Source organism: Peromyscus eremicus, chromosome 4 (assembly GCF_949786415.1).
Source record: "Peromyscus eremicus chromosome 4, PerEre_H2_v1, whole genome shotgun sequence".
In the NCBI taxonomy this organism is placed as follows: Eukaryota; Metazoa; Chordata; class Mammalia; order Rodentia; family Cricetidae; genus Peromyscus; species Peromyscus eremicus.
In genome coordinates, this window is record NC_081419.1 from 24,842,317 (window position 1) to 24,860,545 (window position 18,229).

Sequence of the window (18,229 nt, forward strand, 5' to 3'; positions counted from 1 at the left end):
AGGTAGTTAATACTCCTTATGGTTTTTCTGACACCCTTACTATTGCTTTACCCTCTTTTCTCCTTCTTTTATGTTTAACTCCTTGCCCTCCTCAGTTAGAACCACCCTTACCCCGTTTTCCTAAGATCACTTGTACGCTGCTATTCCCCTCTCTAGTTCTCCCATTCTCTCTCACCCCAGTAATGCTTACTTTTTGCTTTCCTGGTTTCTGCAGTTACTCCAGTATATCTGCTCACATCTGAAGATTTGGAGCTGGGAACCTCAGATGAGAGAGAATATACTATGTTTGTCTTTCTGGTTCTGGGTTACCTCACTCAATATGACCTTTTCCAGTTCTAATGATATCCCTGCAAAGATTGTGATTTTAGTTTTCTTTACAGATGAATAGTATTCCATCATGTCTATGGACCACATCTTCATTATCCATTCATCATGCTTTTCATTTCCTAGCTGTTGTGAATAGAGCAATAATTAACATGGCCCAGCTAGTCTTTGTGGAGTAGGATGTCGAGCCCTTTGGGCATATGCCAGGGAGTCATAGAGCTGCTTCATATGGTAGATTTATTTTCAGCTTTTTGATAATTTTGCGTACTGATTTCCCTAGTGGCAATCCTACCAATAGTGAATGAGGGTCCCTTTTTTTCACCACACACAGTTCAGCATTTGTTATTGATTGTTTTATTGATCTTTGCCATTTCAACTAGGGTAAGATGAAATCTCAAAGTTGTTTTTACTTGCATTTCCACAATTTATAGGGATGATGAACAATTTTTGAGATTTTTTAAGCTTTTTTTTTTTTTCTTTTGAAAATTCTCTGTTCAGGGCTCAGGACCATTTTTTTTTTTAATGGATCATTTGTTTTCCTTGTCTCTTTGTTTTTTGAGTTCTTTATATATTCTGGGTATTAATATGCCATATGTATAGTGATAGCATTATTTTTGTGACAGTATTTTGTTCAACAGTATTTTGTTGAACAAGGGAACAACTCGAATTCTTGCACATTTCCAGTGTTCTCACTCTGGGTTTTCTTGTAAGGTTGAATGTATACTTGTTATAGTACTTATCTCCAAGGTACTAATCTCCAAGGTTTTTATTAAATTAAGTGAAAATGTGTCTACATGAAACTGAGTGAATATTTTCATACTTTACTTAAACATTCATCTGCTGCCCAAAGTAGAAATGATAGCACATCTATACAACAAACTATTTTACAGTAATAAAGTAGACAATACAGATGCTTCTCAAAGCACTTACGTCAAGAATTAAAAGCCAGACGCAAGAGTAAACATTTTGCATTATTTCCTTTACATGGTATTTGGAAAAGGGATATATATTTTGTTGGTATTTACCAAACTTTGTGATTAGATAAAATCGGTTTGAGGTAAAAGCAAGTGTCTGTACTTTGAGTTTTTGAAGGATTGGTCTACCCTTAAGGTGGAGATATATGCTTTACAACAGCAAAGATATGCTTGATTTTGGCTCTTCTATTAGACAACCTTCTATCTGTGCAGAATCATGATTACATGAATATAAAAAACATAGTAGAAAAACTAACCCAAGTGCATCAATTATTTCATAAGAAGTGCATAAGCACCAGACAAGAAAACTTGGGAAACTAGCCAATATTATAAATAGTTTTTGTCATTTCCAATGTTCAGATGTCCATTAAATTGCATCTCTTTGGTTTGTCTTGCCTAATTTTGACTTTCATCATCATGATTTCTTTGAAAAGGTCTAACACAAAGAGGCAGGACAGAAGATAACTTTTGTTTTTGCAAGTTTTAATTGAAGGCACTTGTCAAATGTATCCCATAGTTTCTTTCCCTGGAGTTTGCCTGGTAAGGTCAGCAAACAGCAACAGCAAGGACATTTTTGGCCAACTTGGGAAATTACAAAACTCCACCTTTCATTAGTCAATTGGTCTCTAATAATAAAAATTATTGCATCCATATTTATTCTCAGGTATTTGGTTAGCATCTCCTTATTTGTTTCTCAGAACAACTTTGAGGTTCTTTTTTCGGTGAGGAAATGAAAGCTATAAAGGGATTATATGTTATAAATACGGTCACAAAGTTAAACAACCAAACAGAGATTTGCTTGAGTCCTCCATCTGTGCCTTTCCCACAAGGCCATGCTTTGATTTTTCCTTGGTATTTGACCTGATATTTTGGTGATTTTTTTTCCTTCATTGGTTTGGTGATTACAAGCTCCTCAGGCTTGATCAATTCCTGTTGGAAGTTCTGCTCCAGCAACTCAGTTGATTTTCCTTCTTTGAGTGTCTCTACTCAAATCCATTCTGACACCTATACCTCTCTAATTCTAATATCACTAGCCCACCACGGCATTTCTCAACACCAAATCTATAACCTTTTCCTTGTAGCCCCATTTGCTGCCTCTCAGCTCAGTGTTGAAGATTTCACACAATTGGTTTATGTGTCATTATTACAGCTCACGTTTCTCTCTGACCATGTTAATTTCCATTTTACCGGAACACTAAACTTTGCTTTGACATTTTTTTTTTTTTTTTTTTTTTTTGCTTCATGCTTTGGGCTACATCTTATTTTTTCTGTTGTTACTTTTCACTCTTCTAGGCCATCTCTGGAAGAGTATTTTAAAGTTCTTCTTTTCCCTGTTCCCCTTCAATTACAAAAGTATGAACTCAGTGCATGGGACCTTGTTTTTGGATGGGAAGTTAGTTGTTTTAAAATATTTTTATGGTATTACATTAGGTAAAATGCCAAACTGTTTTCAAGGATTGTCCCAATTACAGTTACAGATGTATTTTCTGAACTCCTAAATGTTTTTGTGTGATAAAAATTTGGTATCTAAGTATAATTTTTTATTAAAGAATTTTTTATTCATTTACATGCCAACCACAGATCCCCATCTCTTTCCTCCTCCTGCCCCTCCAACCTCCCCTCCCCCCTCCATCCCCCATTCCCTCCTCCAACAAGGTATGGCCTCCCGTGGGGAGTCAGCAGAGCCTGGTACATTCAGTAGAGGCAGATCCAAGCCCCGCCCCCTGCATCAAGACTGTGAAAGGTGTCCCACCTCCATGAGTAAACTGGGCATGGGGAGGGCAATGGAGGGTAGGGGATGGAGGATGATAACATAAGGGAATGGGATGGTCGAGCTGGAACAGGGACGGAGTAGTAGAGCAATGAAAGAGATACCATGATAGAGGGAGACATCATGGGGAAAGAGAGAAACTCAGTGCTAGGGAAGTTCCCAGGAATCCACAAGGATGACCCCAGATTAGACTACTAGTAATAGTGGAGAGGATGTTTGAACTGGCCTATCCGAGTAATCAGATCAGTGAATACCCTAACTGTCATCATAGAGCCTTCATCCAGTAACTGATGGAAGCAGATGGAGAGATCCACAGCCAAACACCAGGCCGAGCTCCAGGAGTCCAGTTGAAGAGAGGGAAGGGGGATTCTATGAACAAAGGGCATCAAGATCATGATGGGGAAACCTACAGAGACAACTAAACCAAACTAGTGGGAACTCATGAACTTTAGACTAACAGCTGTGGAACCTCCATGAGACTGGACTAGGCCCTCTGCATAAGTGTGACAGTTGTATAGCTTGATCTGCTTAAGGGCAGTAAGATCAGGATCCATTCCTGGTACATGAGCTAGCCTTTTGGAGCCCACTATCTAAGTATAATTTAAAAGAAAGATTATATTTCTAATTCTTGCTACTGAGAAGTCCTTTTAAACAAAAGCACCTTTTTGGTAATTCTTTGGTAGAACACTCAAGACACAGTACCCACTACTGTAAGTCACACACTGCAGATTATGGCTGGCAGAGAAGCCTTTTGTTTCTCTATCAGTGTTGTTTAAATTCTCCAAACTATTTTGCAAGGGTTAGGAATTATCTTGCATAACATGCACAACTGAAATCATTTAAGAACACCACAAAAAGAATTTCCCTGTAATTATAAATCCAGATTTCTAGAAATCTGTCTCCTATCTATTTCTAAACATGTTATCTCATGAGAAAAATCATTTATCCTCTTGTTACTGAGGTTCCCTGTTGTGAGGATGCTGAAAATGTGGTCCATGCTTCATCCCAGGGATCTTTCTTAAAGTGTGTGTTGGTGGGGGGGGGGTATGCAGACACTAGATCTGAGGAACGTATACCCACTAGACTGTCATACAAGGTGTGACACATTAATGGAAAAGAAAGATGTGCAATATGTCTGCATTGAGAGTTTATTAAGCATCTCCAGTTAGTTAGCAAGGGCTGTTTTCCCACAAAATCCCAAATCTGCTCTGTCTCTAGCGCTTCTTTCCCTTCATCACTTTAAAGCATGGCAGAAAATTTCATACATATGTATTTGCCTCCAATGCATTCATTGCATCAATTATTGTATGTAAAGATTGAAGTAAGATTGATACCTTTCAGAAAGAGGGCCAAACCTACACTTTACAATTTTATTTTCCACTGTTAAAAACTTTTGTTCAGGACAATTTTTCCTGTAACTAGTGTTTATGATAGAGTCAAACTAGCACTTCTGAATTAGATCTGAATTTCTTCACTCCTCCATGTAACTTCCATCTGGAGATATATGAAGTTGGGAACATTTTCAGATAAGGAACGGCCTTAAGTGACCTTCTCATGGCTAGTTTACTCTCCTTAACAGCTATCAGGCTTCTCTGATGAAACTAAACATGCTCTTACACCATTCACCTACCCACCTATGTTCAAGCAATATGGAAACTCCAATGCCCGGACTGGCAGATACATGATATAAAACACATGAAAAACATGAGTGGATGATAAATAAATCACTTAATGCTGGTAGTCTAGATCTGGAATTCAAAAATATTTATGTTTCAATTGCCATACTATGTCTGTCACGTAGTTACTGTATGAAATGGAAAATGGAGATTTTTTTTAGAGTAATATACTTATTTTCAAAATTTAAATACTGTTTATTTAAATGTATTAAAACAATGGTTTTTCAGTTAAACCATCAGAGATGAATAAAACTATCTTCTCTTTCTCTCATCTTCTACATAATTCTGAGACGTTTTCTCCTCACATTCATGCTGACGGAATGCAATGGAAGTCCTTTGGCATTTCTCTGTTGTGTCAAACTTGGTTAAAACTTGTTCTTCTGCTTGAAACTGTCCTCCAGGACAACTGAATGGGACTAAAGCCACCCTCCTGGGGAACTGACTACACATAGCTTTTCCAGGGAAGAAAATAACCCCAAAACATTTGTTAAAAATTAATGTTGCAAAGCAGTGGTGGCACACACCTTTAATCCCAGCATTTGGGCGGCAGAGGCAGGTGAATCTCTGTCAGTTCGAGGCCAGCCTAGTCTACAGATTGAGTTTCAGGACAGCCAGGACTGTTACAGAGAAACCTTGTCTCGAAAAAAAAATTATGTTTATTGAATTTGTATAATATGCACTCTGATTATCATACCACTTAATCTTCCTCTCACCATTATGATCTTCCTTCCTCCATACAAGTCTTCCTACATACATGACTTTTGTTTTGGAGACCCACTGAGTTTATTGAGGATCATCTGTGTGACCATGGGCTTGAAACTGTCTGGTGGAAACTGGTGGGCTCCTCAGTGGGTACACAACTGAAATCAGTGATAATGCCTCCACCAAAACCACCAGTAGCCAATGGTTCAGCAGGGAGGGGTAAAGCCCTTTAAGTTCATTCCCAGTCTATAGTCTGTGACTGACACTGATAGGCCCCTTCTCACATAGGCCCATTGAAGACAGCCATGGATGCTATGGGATTCTGATAGCATTGGTTGTGCCGTGCCCAGTAGAGACCATTTCACAGCCTTTCTCCCTATCTTGCTGATCTCCCATCCCTTCTACCCTTTCCCCAAATGTTCTCTGAGTCATAGAGAGGATATAAGTGTCCTGTTTACAGCTTGATACTCAACCGCCTCTCATTCCAAGCACCTTGAACAGCTGTAGGTCTCTGTATTCACGGTCATTTATTGCAAAAAGGCATCTCTGATTAAAGCTGGAGGTAGCTTGGTGCCATGACAGTATTCTTAAACAACAGTATTTTTCCCTAGGGCTTAAGACCTTCTCAGTCACGGGTCTTAAGAGTTCATTGGATATGTTAATTGTACATGATATTTCGAGTGACATTTTCATATAAGTATACATTATGTGTTAAACATGCTGTCTCCCATACCTATCACTAGCCATTCTCCTTCCTCTATTCCCTGCAGTCTCTTCTGGTTCTCTCGACAGTTTTGCTTCTACTTTCATGACGTATAGATACATGCATATATGATAGCTTTGTGTATCCATATAAAATGTAACCATGTATGAGCTACAGCATTTGATATTTGTTTTTCTGAGATAGGCTTGACTCTTTCAATGTGATTATCATGAGTTAAATTTATTTTTCTGCAAACATCATAACATGACTAAAAATCTTCATTGTGTATGAACACCACATTTTCTTTATCCATTCTTCTGTTGTTGGATACCTAGATTGGCTCCATCTCGACTGTGAGCAGTACTGAAATAAACAATGTTGTGCAAGTATCTCTGTCAATTTTCTTTGGGTGATTTTCCGGGAGCTGCGCCATGTGACAGTTGACCCAGTTTTAAATTTTGAAGACCATCCACAATGATTTCACTTAGCAGCTGGGCCACTTTACATTCCTACCTTTAGTGGGTTCCCTTTTCCCACATCTTCACTAGCATTTGTTATTTATTTCCTTAATGACTGCCGTTCTGGCTAGAATGAGATGGAATTTCACTGCAGTTTTAAAATGAAGTGATATTTTATTAATTCTTTGAGAACTTCATACAATATATTTTGATCATATTCGCCCCCTAACTCCTCCCATTTCTACTCTCTTCACCCCCACCTCCCAACCCACACAACTTTGACGTTTTCTTCTTTTCTTCTCCCATCACGTCCAGTTTGTGTTTCCCAACTATGCCTGGGAGTGGGGACTTCGCAGGAGAAATGCCATTGGAGACACTTAACTCCCCTTCTCCTAGTGGCTATCAGAGGCTGATAGCTCCTCAGATGTCTTATGGCAGGGGAGACACCAAGATCAATGTTTTCACTGCATTTCTCTGCAGCTAGTGATGTTGAACATTTTTTCATGTATTTATTTTCCATTTGTGTTTTATTTTTTGATAATATATGTTCTTTTCTTTGGCCTATTAATTGAGTTGCTTGATTTCTTGATCAGCTTTTTGAGGCTTTTTTTTGGGGGGGGGGTTTCTAGATATTAATACCCTGGTTTACCACAGAGATGCCTGGCAACCTGATGTCATGGGAAACTAGAGTGTATGTAATGGTACATATTTTGTTGTGATTTAGAACATACATTTTCAAAATAATTTCTAAATATTCATATACAAACTCAAAAATAGCCTTGGTAGAATAGTTATAATCTGCGAGGTAAATATTAACACCCAATTTTCCTTTTAAGGGAAGTTTCTAATTGTCTAAAATAATACAATTATAGTCAGATTTATAAAGTGTTTCCAAGTCCTCGATGAGTTTTTGAATAATCTGCATGAAAAAGCCCACAAATAAGTGTTTGCACGTCTTTAGAACCTTCACCATCTAACATGCCATCTCCTTTACACTTCCATGAGGAATTTCTTCCATTAAAAAAAAACTGTTATAGAAGGAAATTAACAACTTTTAAATAATACTCTTGGAGAAAACCTCCAAAGTCAGGAAACTCAAAGTGAAGGCTAACACTTAATTCCTCACTTTTTCTGCTTATTCCTATGTGTGGGAGGGATCTCAGATCAGTATGGTACAAGCCATATGTGCTGTAATAGCGCGATACAATGGAACAACTTACACATGGAGTGTCAGCTCCCCCTCCCCCGCCCCCAATTCGACCCTCCTGGTTTCCTGCACACCCAGAAGGGAGCACTTGTTAGGTGCGTGCCTACTGCACTCTTCAGTGTGGCACAGTCCCAGCTGATCTGGTCATAGTAGCAGATGACTTAATATCTCTGTCTAGAAAATAAACTTCTTGCATCTGGGGAGTTGACTGCATTACCTGGTTAAACATGTTCAGCTGAATTATTAATTTTCTGTCTTGTTAAGTACTGGATTCATGGCTGGAAGTGAAAATGCATGCAATGTAAAAATATGCTGGAAAACAGTTGTAAAGCCATCATTAGGTCTCGGTGTTGCATGACTTCTTGTGAGACAGAGTGACACGTTCCCTAGAACAGGATCAGCTGTCATTTTCACAGGTTTATCCAAATAGTTTATATTATTCATTATATATTCTAAAGATTTAGGTGACAGAAGGTTCATATAAGATAATTTGTGTAGTACAAATGCTGTGTGGATCAGAGGAAATTCAGCCTAATGTCTTGGAGCATATTATAACAGACTGCTGGTCAGAATTGAAGACATTTTCTGACACTTAAATTTGATAACTATTATTTTATATCAGAGAGATGTGGCTCCAGTTTGTTAGTATTTACTTTGCCTTACAAAATTGAAGGTATGCCATAGAAAAAGATAAGCGGTCTGTTAAGGTGAATGCTCAAGAAAGGAATAATTATTATTTATGGTATGTTCTAAGTGTCATGATGTTTTAAGTTATATTTTTATCCTGACTTCTGAATAACTAATATTTGAAAATGTATTGGGTATATGTGTAATAGTCATAGTACATTTTTTTCTTAGATGATCTATTATTAAAGCCTGTGTGGTGTTATTTTCTGTAACAGAAAAAGAATGTCTGTCTTGATGTAAAAAAATTAAAAAATATTGTTGTTTAACTTGAGCAAGAAATTAAGATTTTACAGAGAACACTATACTAAGAAATTCAAGTAGTTTTCTTCTTTCCCTTCCTCCCTGTTTTCTTCCCCTCTTCCTCCCTTCTCTCTCCTTCCTTCTTCCCTCTCTGCCTCCCTCCTTCCCTTCTGACACAGGGTAGCCCAGGCTGGCCTCAAACCCATTTTGTAGGCTAGGATGATCTCAGACTGATGCTTCTCCTACCTTAGACTCCTGAGTCCTGGGGTAGCAGGTGTACGCCACCATGCCTAGCTTGGGCACAGGACATTTCAAATCCATCTTTTTATGGTAACAAAGAATAAAATTTCACTTACCGATGATAAACAACAATGCACTTAAATTATTGGAAATGTTTGTTAGTGAGCTCATTATGAAAGGTCAACAATGTCCCTCAAGGGCACTAACCATACAAAGTTTGGCATTATTGGATTAACAAAAGAAAAAGAATTATTCTTCTACCTAATAGATAAAAATAATAAAAATGTGCTTGGGAGGGTCTTCAAATTTTAATGACAGTAATCACACAAATCACCTTCATTGTTGTAGGTTTCATCATTCTCATAAAAAGAGGACAGGAATGTTACTCTTAGGATTATGATGAAGAGTTTACAAGTACTTTGTCTAGGACCTTTTCAAAAGCTCGCTGTCAGTAGACCATTATCATCACTTTGTCAATGTCTCTGTCTTCATTTCAGTCATTATCAACATTAGTCTCACTGTAATGCTAGGTCCTCTGGTCACTTAGGTAGCTGTCCTATGCTTGGTCAGTGTTTTTAGAAGTATTTGTCTTCATTTAGTAAGAGTTCCAGAATATGCCATTTATTCGCTCATTCATGATATCCCAACATCAATGTAGCACCTACAATATGTTGAAGCAAAGTTTAATATGGTAAATGAAATAGACCCTTACCAAATCAGGACATATATAACTTCTGTACATAAATCTAATGGTAGCACTGACAATTTTCATATTGTAAAATGTGTCACAAATCAGAGTACATAGTTATTTTATTTTAATGAGATCATATTATGGGGACTGTGGCCCACTCAGAGAATTTACCATAATCTTCTCAATGGAAGAGACCATGGCCATGACAGTTGTGGACAGATGTGACTGATACAAGAGGGAGAACATTTAACAGAGGAACCATTGTGTGAGGCAGGTGGAAACACAGCACAGAGGAACTGAAGGAGTATGCAGGAAATATGTTAACTAAATGTGCAAAGGAGAAACTGTTGAAGGAACTCCTAACTGTGGCTGCTAGGTTTCTAGATCACATAGCTGGATCGATGTTTTGATATGCTATCAGGAAATACTGGAAAAAATAAAAAAATTTAGAAATGAAGTCTATGATCAAATCAGTTCTAAATATACTCGATACACAATTCCATAAAGCAGCCAACTGAACACATCACCACAGGTGGTAACCTGATGTTGTTAGTCTGGACTAAAAAAATTGTGATCTATCTTAATAAAAAATTGCAAATATCTTCATCTATTTTCTGTTCCTATAACAAAATATCCAATATTGGTTAATTTATAAAGATTAGAAGCATTTAAATTTTGTGTACTGGGAGGTGCAAGAGTATGTATGGCATCTATTCAGCATCTGATATGCCTTTTTGCTATATTATAATGTGGTGGACAGCATCACAGAAAGAATGCTAGAGATAGATTGCTTTTATACAAAGAGACTGATGGCACCCACAGCTGAATTACTTTCCAGTTACCCATCTCAAATACTGTTAATTTAGTACTTTGTAAATCGAGTTCTCTGCACAGGAAATTTGAGGACATACTCAGATCAGAAGGATCTTTAAGGAGATTTCCAGACTAGTTCTCATGCCCAGCAGTAGATGGATAATGCAAAAACAAACTCAATTGAAACTTCTTGGAATTCTAAAGAAAGTGAATTAAGTCTAAGATGTGGAGCACTGTCAAACTTGAACATGAATCTGAGACTTCTAAGTGCCTGTGACAACAGAGAAGACTGAGACACACTTCATGACCTCTGTGTAAGCCTAGGATCCAGATGTGAGTTCTCAGGTGTTCCTGGCACCATGCCTTTGCTCTGTGATAATGGACTCACATCCTCTGAAAAGATCAGTGTTTCACTCAGGCGTCATTAGAGAAGCTTCCTCCAGCATTAGATGAAGACTAATACAGAGACCCACAACTGAATAATGTGCAGGGAGTGAGGAACCTTGAATGTCTCCACCAAACCCTTCCCCGTGGAAAAGGAGGCAGAAAGACTGTAAGAGCCGGGGGTGGAGGACACCAAGAAACCAGTGTTTATCCAACATAACTGCACTAACTGATGCATGTGTGGATTTACAGAGACTGTGGTAGCATGCACAGCGTCTGCACAGGTCTAACCCAGATGGGGTCCCAGCACTGCGATAAGGAAGTGGACAGCTCTTATTTCTCATCAAGAAGCCATCTTCAACTGACAATCACTTGCAAAAAAAAAAAAATCAGTTTTCTCCATGAAGTCTCAGTGGGTATACAAACAACACTTAAAGGGGACCCCATGTCTTGCAGTAAATGGCCAGACCCCATGTCTTGCAGTAAATATATATGTATAATATATCTTACATATAGTATATGTATCATAATGTGTCTTGTATATTATGATTTCTGATTTTGTGCTTTTATGTTTTTGTGTGTGTCTGTGTATATGTATTTCTCATGATTTTCCTTTTTTGGCCTGTTTTCTAAAAAGAGAAAGATGGTTTGGAGTTACATGGTAAGGAGGTAGGGAAGATCAGGAAGGAGATGAAGGAGGGAAAACTGTGATCAGAACATATTATATGAAAAAATATTTTCATAGAAGAAGAAAGAAAAAAAGGAAGGGAGGAAGAAGAAAAAGCAATAAAGAGAAAGAAAGAAAAGCAAACATAAAAAAGAAAACTCATATCTTCACTGATGTCTATAGGGAGAAGAGAGCAAGCCTCTCAGAAGGGTGGCCAGAGCAGACAGGAAATCAGCAAAACCATGTCTTATGACTCTGAAGGATTTAAGTGCTTCAAGGAGACAGCGAGTTGTCTATGCTGTTTAGAGGGCATGTAAAATGAGGCTGGGAAATGTGTCTGTTAAATTCAGCGTCGTTTTTGTCATGGTAAGTTCGTGGAAGCTGCTTTCAGCTAGTGTGTTTGTGTGGATTTATAGAAGACAGATAGGAAAGACAAAGTGGCCTGGGTTGACGAGTGAGAGGGAGGAGAAAGAAGAGAACAGGTCTGTACAGTCCTAGAGAACATGGGAATTTAGGTAAGTACGATTTTGTTTCTTCACTTTCTTTCTTTAAAACACTAAAACTTTTGTCCATCTTCGTTGGTGTTGTTCTGTATGAGTGTTTTAAGCAAGATTCTCTTCACAAAGACCACTGTCATAGTTCGACAGGCTGTGGTTTTCAGTTTTGATGGCTCTGACAGTAGGAATGTCTCTAAGACTGCCCTTGAACTCATGGTGTGCGCACAGAATTGTCTCTGTACTAATATACAGCGCAGCTCAGGATTCAACCAGCTAATAGTGTGATATAATTACTACATTTGCAAGTTCATCTGGTTATTTAATAGGGATGTGTCCTGTAAGTCCTGGGACTCACAGTTTTATCACAACAGTCAGTCAAAGCCTAAGCAATGACTTGGAGTTCATCAAATCACTTTCATTGAATATATTCTTTTTTTTTTTTTTTTTCGAGACAGGGTTTCTCTGTGTAGCTTTGCACTTTTCCTGGGACTCACTTGGTAGCCCAGGCTGGCCTCGAACTCACAGAGATCCTCCTGGCTCTGCCTCCCAAGTGCTGGGATTAAAGGCGTGTGCCACCACCGCCCGGCTGAATATATCCTTTATAAATGCGCCCTGAAAAGGTCTGTGTATTTTGGTATATTTTAAATGGAATATGCTGCCCCAAAACCTTGCAAATGAGAAATAAAAACAAATAATAATTATAAAAATACTTTAAGTGGATTGTTATTTCTTAAAAACTTCAAAGTATTCTTCTTAAAATTTGGGGTTTTACAAAACTGAGGTTTTTTGTATTTTCATGATCAGAAAGCATTTCACCCCTGAACTGAGTTATAATTCTTCAAGAGAAAATTGATTTATAAATCAGTTGATGAAATAAAAAGCCATATTATATAAAGAATTTGGGTTCTTGTTTAGAAGTAGACAGTTTCTAGTTTCTGGTTTTGCCTGTCCTACCAAATGAATAAAGTCTAAGAACAACAATTTATTGTTGCTCGAACTTTGTGCTGCTCACAGTAAACAGAATGGCAGAGATTAAACTTCTCGTAAAAGGAGAACCCACTTTTGGATGGATTTGCCAGCTTCCTTTGCTTCCTGCCAGCACCGAGATATGATGTTGCAATCTCTAACGCTGTTAAATCAGCAGGGATATCTGTAGCTAATGGTTATGCCTTTCCATTTTGCAGTTTGACTAAATAAATGGGATGCAACTGTCAGTGCTAATGGCTTTGGAAAAGGAAGGCAAGCTCCTGGTCCCATCCTGAAGTATTATGTTATGTTAGCTCTCACCATATGAAACAAATATCTTGGTTTCTGCTTCAAACCATGTTAGTGCATGCTTGCAAAATTCCAGGGAGAGACCAAACTGTCCCACATATTGTGGCAAATATCCCATAATGTCCTGCAAATTGCAACAGAGTTGGTGGGGAAAGTAGGAGGAAATGATCTTCCTGCCCAGGGATTGCTCATGTGGGAAGGCTAATCCACAGGTTCCCACAAGAATGGAGAAATACATCTGGTACATCTTGAAGCACATTATGGAATGGCTGTTTTGTATCGCAATTTTACACATTGGAGAAGTATTTGGGATGAATGAATTTCTAATAGATGACTCTCAACTATGAATTTATATATTACACCTTTTTGTTATTAAGAAAGTTACTTCCCAAAGCCTGCAAAAAACATACATATGGTCATTCCCCAAACTGTAGATTCTTAAAGCAATTTGCTTCAGCATCACAACCGAACGTACCAGCTTTTACAAAGGGCGTTCCCCAACAACTTAATTAAAACATGTGGAGAAACCATTTGCTTATACTTTCTTCCCAGGCAATAAGAAAGCAAACAAGTCAGTGAAGAAATGAGTTTTCTTCAGTCGGCTTTTACTATTTGTCTGTTGACTTCTGCTTTGTAAGAGGGAAAGCAGCTTCTGTAAGAAGTCTGCCATTCTCAAAGTAGGGTGAATTCAGGGAGTATCTTTTATCCTTCTTGTTCTATTTCCTTGTGATCAAGGGTAACTGCTCTCTACTGAACACTTCCACCCTCCCAGGCTGAGTTTGACATAATTACCCCAGTGGAGCCGACATAAGGAATCTGACTGCCAATGTCAACTAAAATGAAGACTTTCATGGAAAAACAAAACCTGTTAAGTACACTCTAGGCTCAGCATCAATCCCACTCATGAGCAATTAAAATATCAATTTATGATGTATTTGTCTTTTACTGGTATATCTGGAAATCCTATGGAATATTTTCTACAGATATAGATGTTTGAAGGAGAATAAACTCCAAGGACAATTGTATAGATTAAAACTTTAGATTAGAATTCAATTCCACAAATAATATTTTGAGTGTCTACCCCATGTATAACTGATAATGAATTAGCTTTTCAATATTAACATCCCCTTACACATTTATATTTGCAACAATGTTTTCGTGAGTATTTTTGTTTGTATGTGCAGACATTGCTCAGGTCTAACCCTTAAAGGGGGGATGCTACAATATTTTGTGCTTCTTGTGTCTAAGGAACTTCTTAGTAGAGTTTTACCTAAATTCCAAGGTTTTTTTTTTTTTTTTTTTTTTTTGCATTATCCCTATGAAGTAGATTTTGTTACCTTCCTTTTTTGTTCATGCTTATGAAGTATATATATGTTTGCACATGTGTGGAAGCTTGAGATTAACCTTAGGATGTCATTAATTAAGAACGAGGGTCTTTCATTGGCCTCTGTCTCAAGGGGCAGGCTAGGCTAGCTGGCCAGCAAGCCCCGCCAGGATCTGCCCATCTCCATGTCTTTGTATGTGGATTCTGGAGATTGACCCTGGGTCCTCACACTTGCATGGGAATCACTTTACCAATTGAGCCATCGCCCTACTCCTGAACTTTCTTTGAAGTATGAGACTCATATATGTGAAGCTATCTGCCTAGGATTACTGAGTCATCATAGTAAAAAGTGGTAGACAGCAGAAACTGGGCAGAGAAATACAATGTCTGATTAGTAAGGAAATAGACGACACCCAAAAGGCTTTCAAGGCCTTGCCAATTAGTAATAGCAGACCACTGTTTTGTGTATGAGCAATGTCTAAATGTATTAAGCAAAGGGGAAAAACAAGATTAGGTTTGACCAGATACATCTATGTGGTTGGCTTTATGTGAGTTTGGGGATTTAATGTATTGTTAACCACCTGGGCACATTGTATTGGTGCACTGAGAAGTAGACTTAATGGTGATCTAGAGTCAATGAGGAAGAAATGTCATAGATATCTTGAAATACTGCAGTGGGAAAAATGTACAGACATTTAAACAATGTACTCTGTCCGTTGGACACTCACAAGAGGAGTCCTTCTTTGGTTGAGCATCCAGGAAAAGGATGGGAAAAACCACCATTTCCACGAACTGTTTCTGGAGGTGACCGATGACAGTAAGAGACAGTGTGCTGGCACTGACCCATTGGATTTTGCTGGAACAAAGAATCGTGGAGTGCCATGGACCACACTGTGTCTCTGCTCCATCAGCAGAGATCAAATAAGTGTGATTAACTTAGTCTTTTTCAAAGATGGAGTGGTGAAAAGAGTTTGACTGACAGGGCCATATGGCGGTGGTCACCGACGGAAGGCTATGTAGAGCTGGAAGTAGATGTGTACTGTCTGAGGTGTTTGTTACAAATAGGAAATGTCTGTGTCTGGTAGGCAGAAATTTGGCTTAAGTTACCAAGGCAAGCATAGTTTATTGAACTAATCCGACTCGTAGACAGTCCCTTAGCTGAGGGGAGTACTTCCCAGGAAGGAAACTGGAGTGCTGACACAGACATGTTATTATACACCTGTTGTGTGTGCCTCTCTCTGAGCTGGGATGAATGCTAGCTTGAAAAGTGTGCTATATACTTAAATGTTGTAACTCATGTAGGATGCTGTTTGTCCTGAAGCCGAAGAGCATGTCTGCAGGAGGGCGGGAGTGGGACTGAATATGAGCGTGGGGAACCTCTTTCTCTAGTGCACCTTCTGAATCCATTTAATTAATTTCTATTCATGATGCATGAACTTGGGCTTTATAGCTTTGGATGTTTTAATCTTAATGAAAGGCATTCTTTCCCTCAGGGACCACAGTTATGTTCCTTAAGGTCCCCCCCCCAAAAAAAAAATTGTGGCTACCACTGTATTGTTAAGGAGGATTGATCCTGGTTACCCAGGGAAGATTGGATTACAGTTCTATAAAGGGGAAGGACCCTCATATCTCCAAGTTGGACTACTCATTGGGATGCTTCATAATCCCCATATCCAATGATAGTGGTTGAGGGGAAATTGTGAATGCCCTGTAAAGTCAGTAATCTTAAGAACACACATCTTGAGGGACTAAAGGCTGTACTTCTTCATCAGGAAAATTCTGTAGCAGCTCAGGAGCTGGCAGAGAAGAACAACCCTGGCAAATGGTAGAACTTCAGGTACCAACATTGTTACAAATGTGTACTAGTAACTCTATTTTGTTAATCATTTCTTTGTCCCACTTAACCGCACTCCTTTGATATCTCTTATAGGTTTCAGGTTTTTGTTGAGCATATGGCTGAGTTGACATGATTCTGTGCTAAGGTAGCAACAGATGGGGTTCTGTGTCCCCTATGTTAGTGACATGTGTTTTTCATCCGGACAAAGGACAAGCACAGATGATGAAGGGCAAACAATAGGACTTTACAGGCTCTTCTGTTTCTCTTTCTGCATTCGTCTATTACCCTTCCTCACCCTTTTCTGTGCCCTGGGAGGCAAAACTCAATGGACTGCATTAATCAGGCACTCTTGCCCTTCGCCTTCTGTTTGAGTTCAGTCGATAGGAGGCCAAGGGGAGAGGGGTCAAGGACATCTTTATTTCTCTGGTTTCCTTCTTGTCTGGCTGGTGATTGGCAATGGATGTACTCATTTCTTTTAAGTCACATAGAGAGAGAAAACCTCTCAAATTGATGGCTGTTTGGGATTATGGAAACTACTTCCTTTTCACCATTCAGTTTCAAATCTTTGGACTGTCACTGTTCCAGGAGGATTTTCATGTCTTTTATGAGTTTTTTTTTTTTTTTTTGTGATCCTATATATTTATGAACAATCTCAAATAAGGTTTCTTCAGTTACTGCTCATAATATAACTGACCTTATAAATAGAATCAGTGCTACTTAATCTCTTGAGAAGTTATTTGATAAGGGTACATAATACGAAACTCTTTCAAGTGCCTATGGTACCTTGAATAATGGCCATCTAATATAGTCCATTATTGTAAACTGTGGATATGCCACATTACAAAGCAAGGATGATTAAAGATCTTGAGAAGGAGAGAGTGTCTTGGAACATCTAGGTAGATCAGTATGTTGCAATATGATTTTAAATACGGAGTTTGAACATTTAGTTATAGTTAAAGATGAGAATCTGAGAATTATTATTATTATTTTTAACTTTTTTATAGATTCTTTGTGGATTTCACATCATCCTACTCATCTCTCTGTCCCTTTGTATCTACCCTCTGCCCTTGCAACCTCCCCTGCAACCAAAAAAAAAAAAAAAAAAAAAAAAAAAAAAAAAAAAGAAGAAGACAAAAACAAAACAAAACAAAATCTTGTCATGGAAGCTGTAGTGTGTCACAATGAGTCACCAAGTACACCCTTTAGTCCATGCATCTTTACTTGAAAATGTTCATTGCAATGAGTCATTTATCTCGTTCGAGGCCTCTGGCTTCTGCTACACTATAGATACTGGATCCTCACTGGGACTCCTCTTGGATATCCTGTTGTCGCCTCATGTCATGGAGATCCAATAGCTTTGGAGCTGCAGGAAGGGCCCATTCACCTGCTCCAGCAGTTCATAGATGGGGTGGATGTTGGGGTGATCCAACTCATAGCCATGGATCTGGACCTGGGTGGTAGCTGAGTTGGTCAAGCTGCCAGCTCTCCCTCATCCTGACCACCAGGGCGAGCTCTCCAACACAGCCCCAGCTAGCTCACCCAATGTAGCAGGCAGGAAGGGACGGGGCCATTTCTCCTATTATCAGGAGGGCTGGCTCATCCACACCTATACTGACACCACCAGGACCAGCTCTACTGTGCACTGCCCAGGCCATCCCAAGTGCTGCAGCTGGTGGAGGGAGGACCAGCTCTCCCACTCCGATGCTCCGGAGGCCAGCTCTCCCTCCTGCCACAGGTGGCGAAGGGCCAAGGGGGAGAT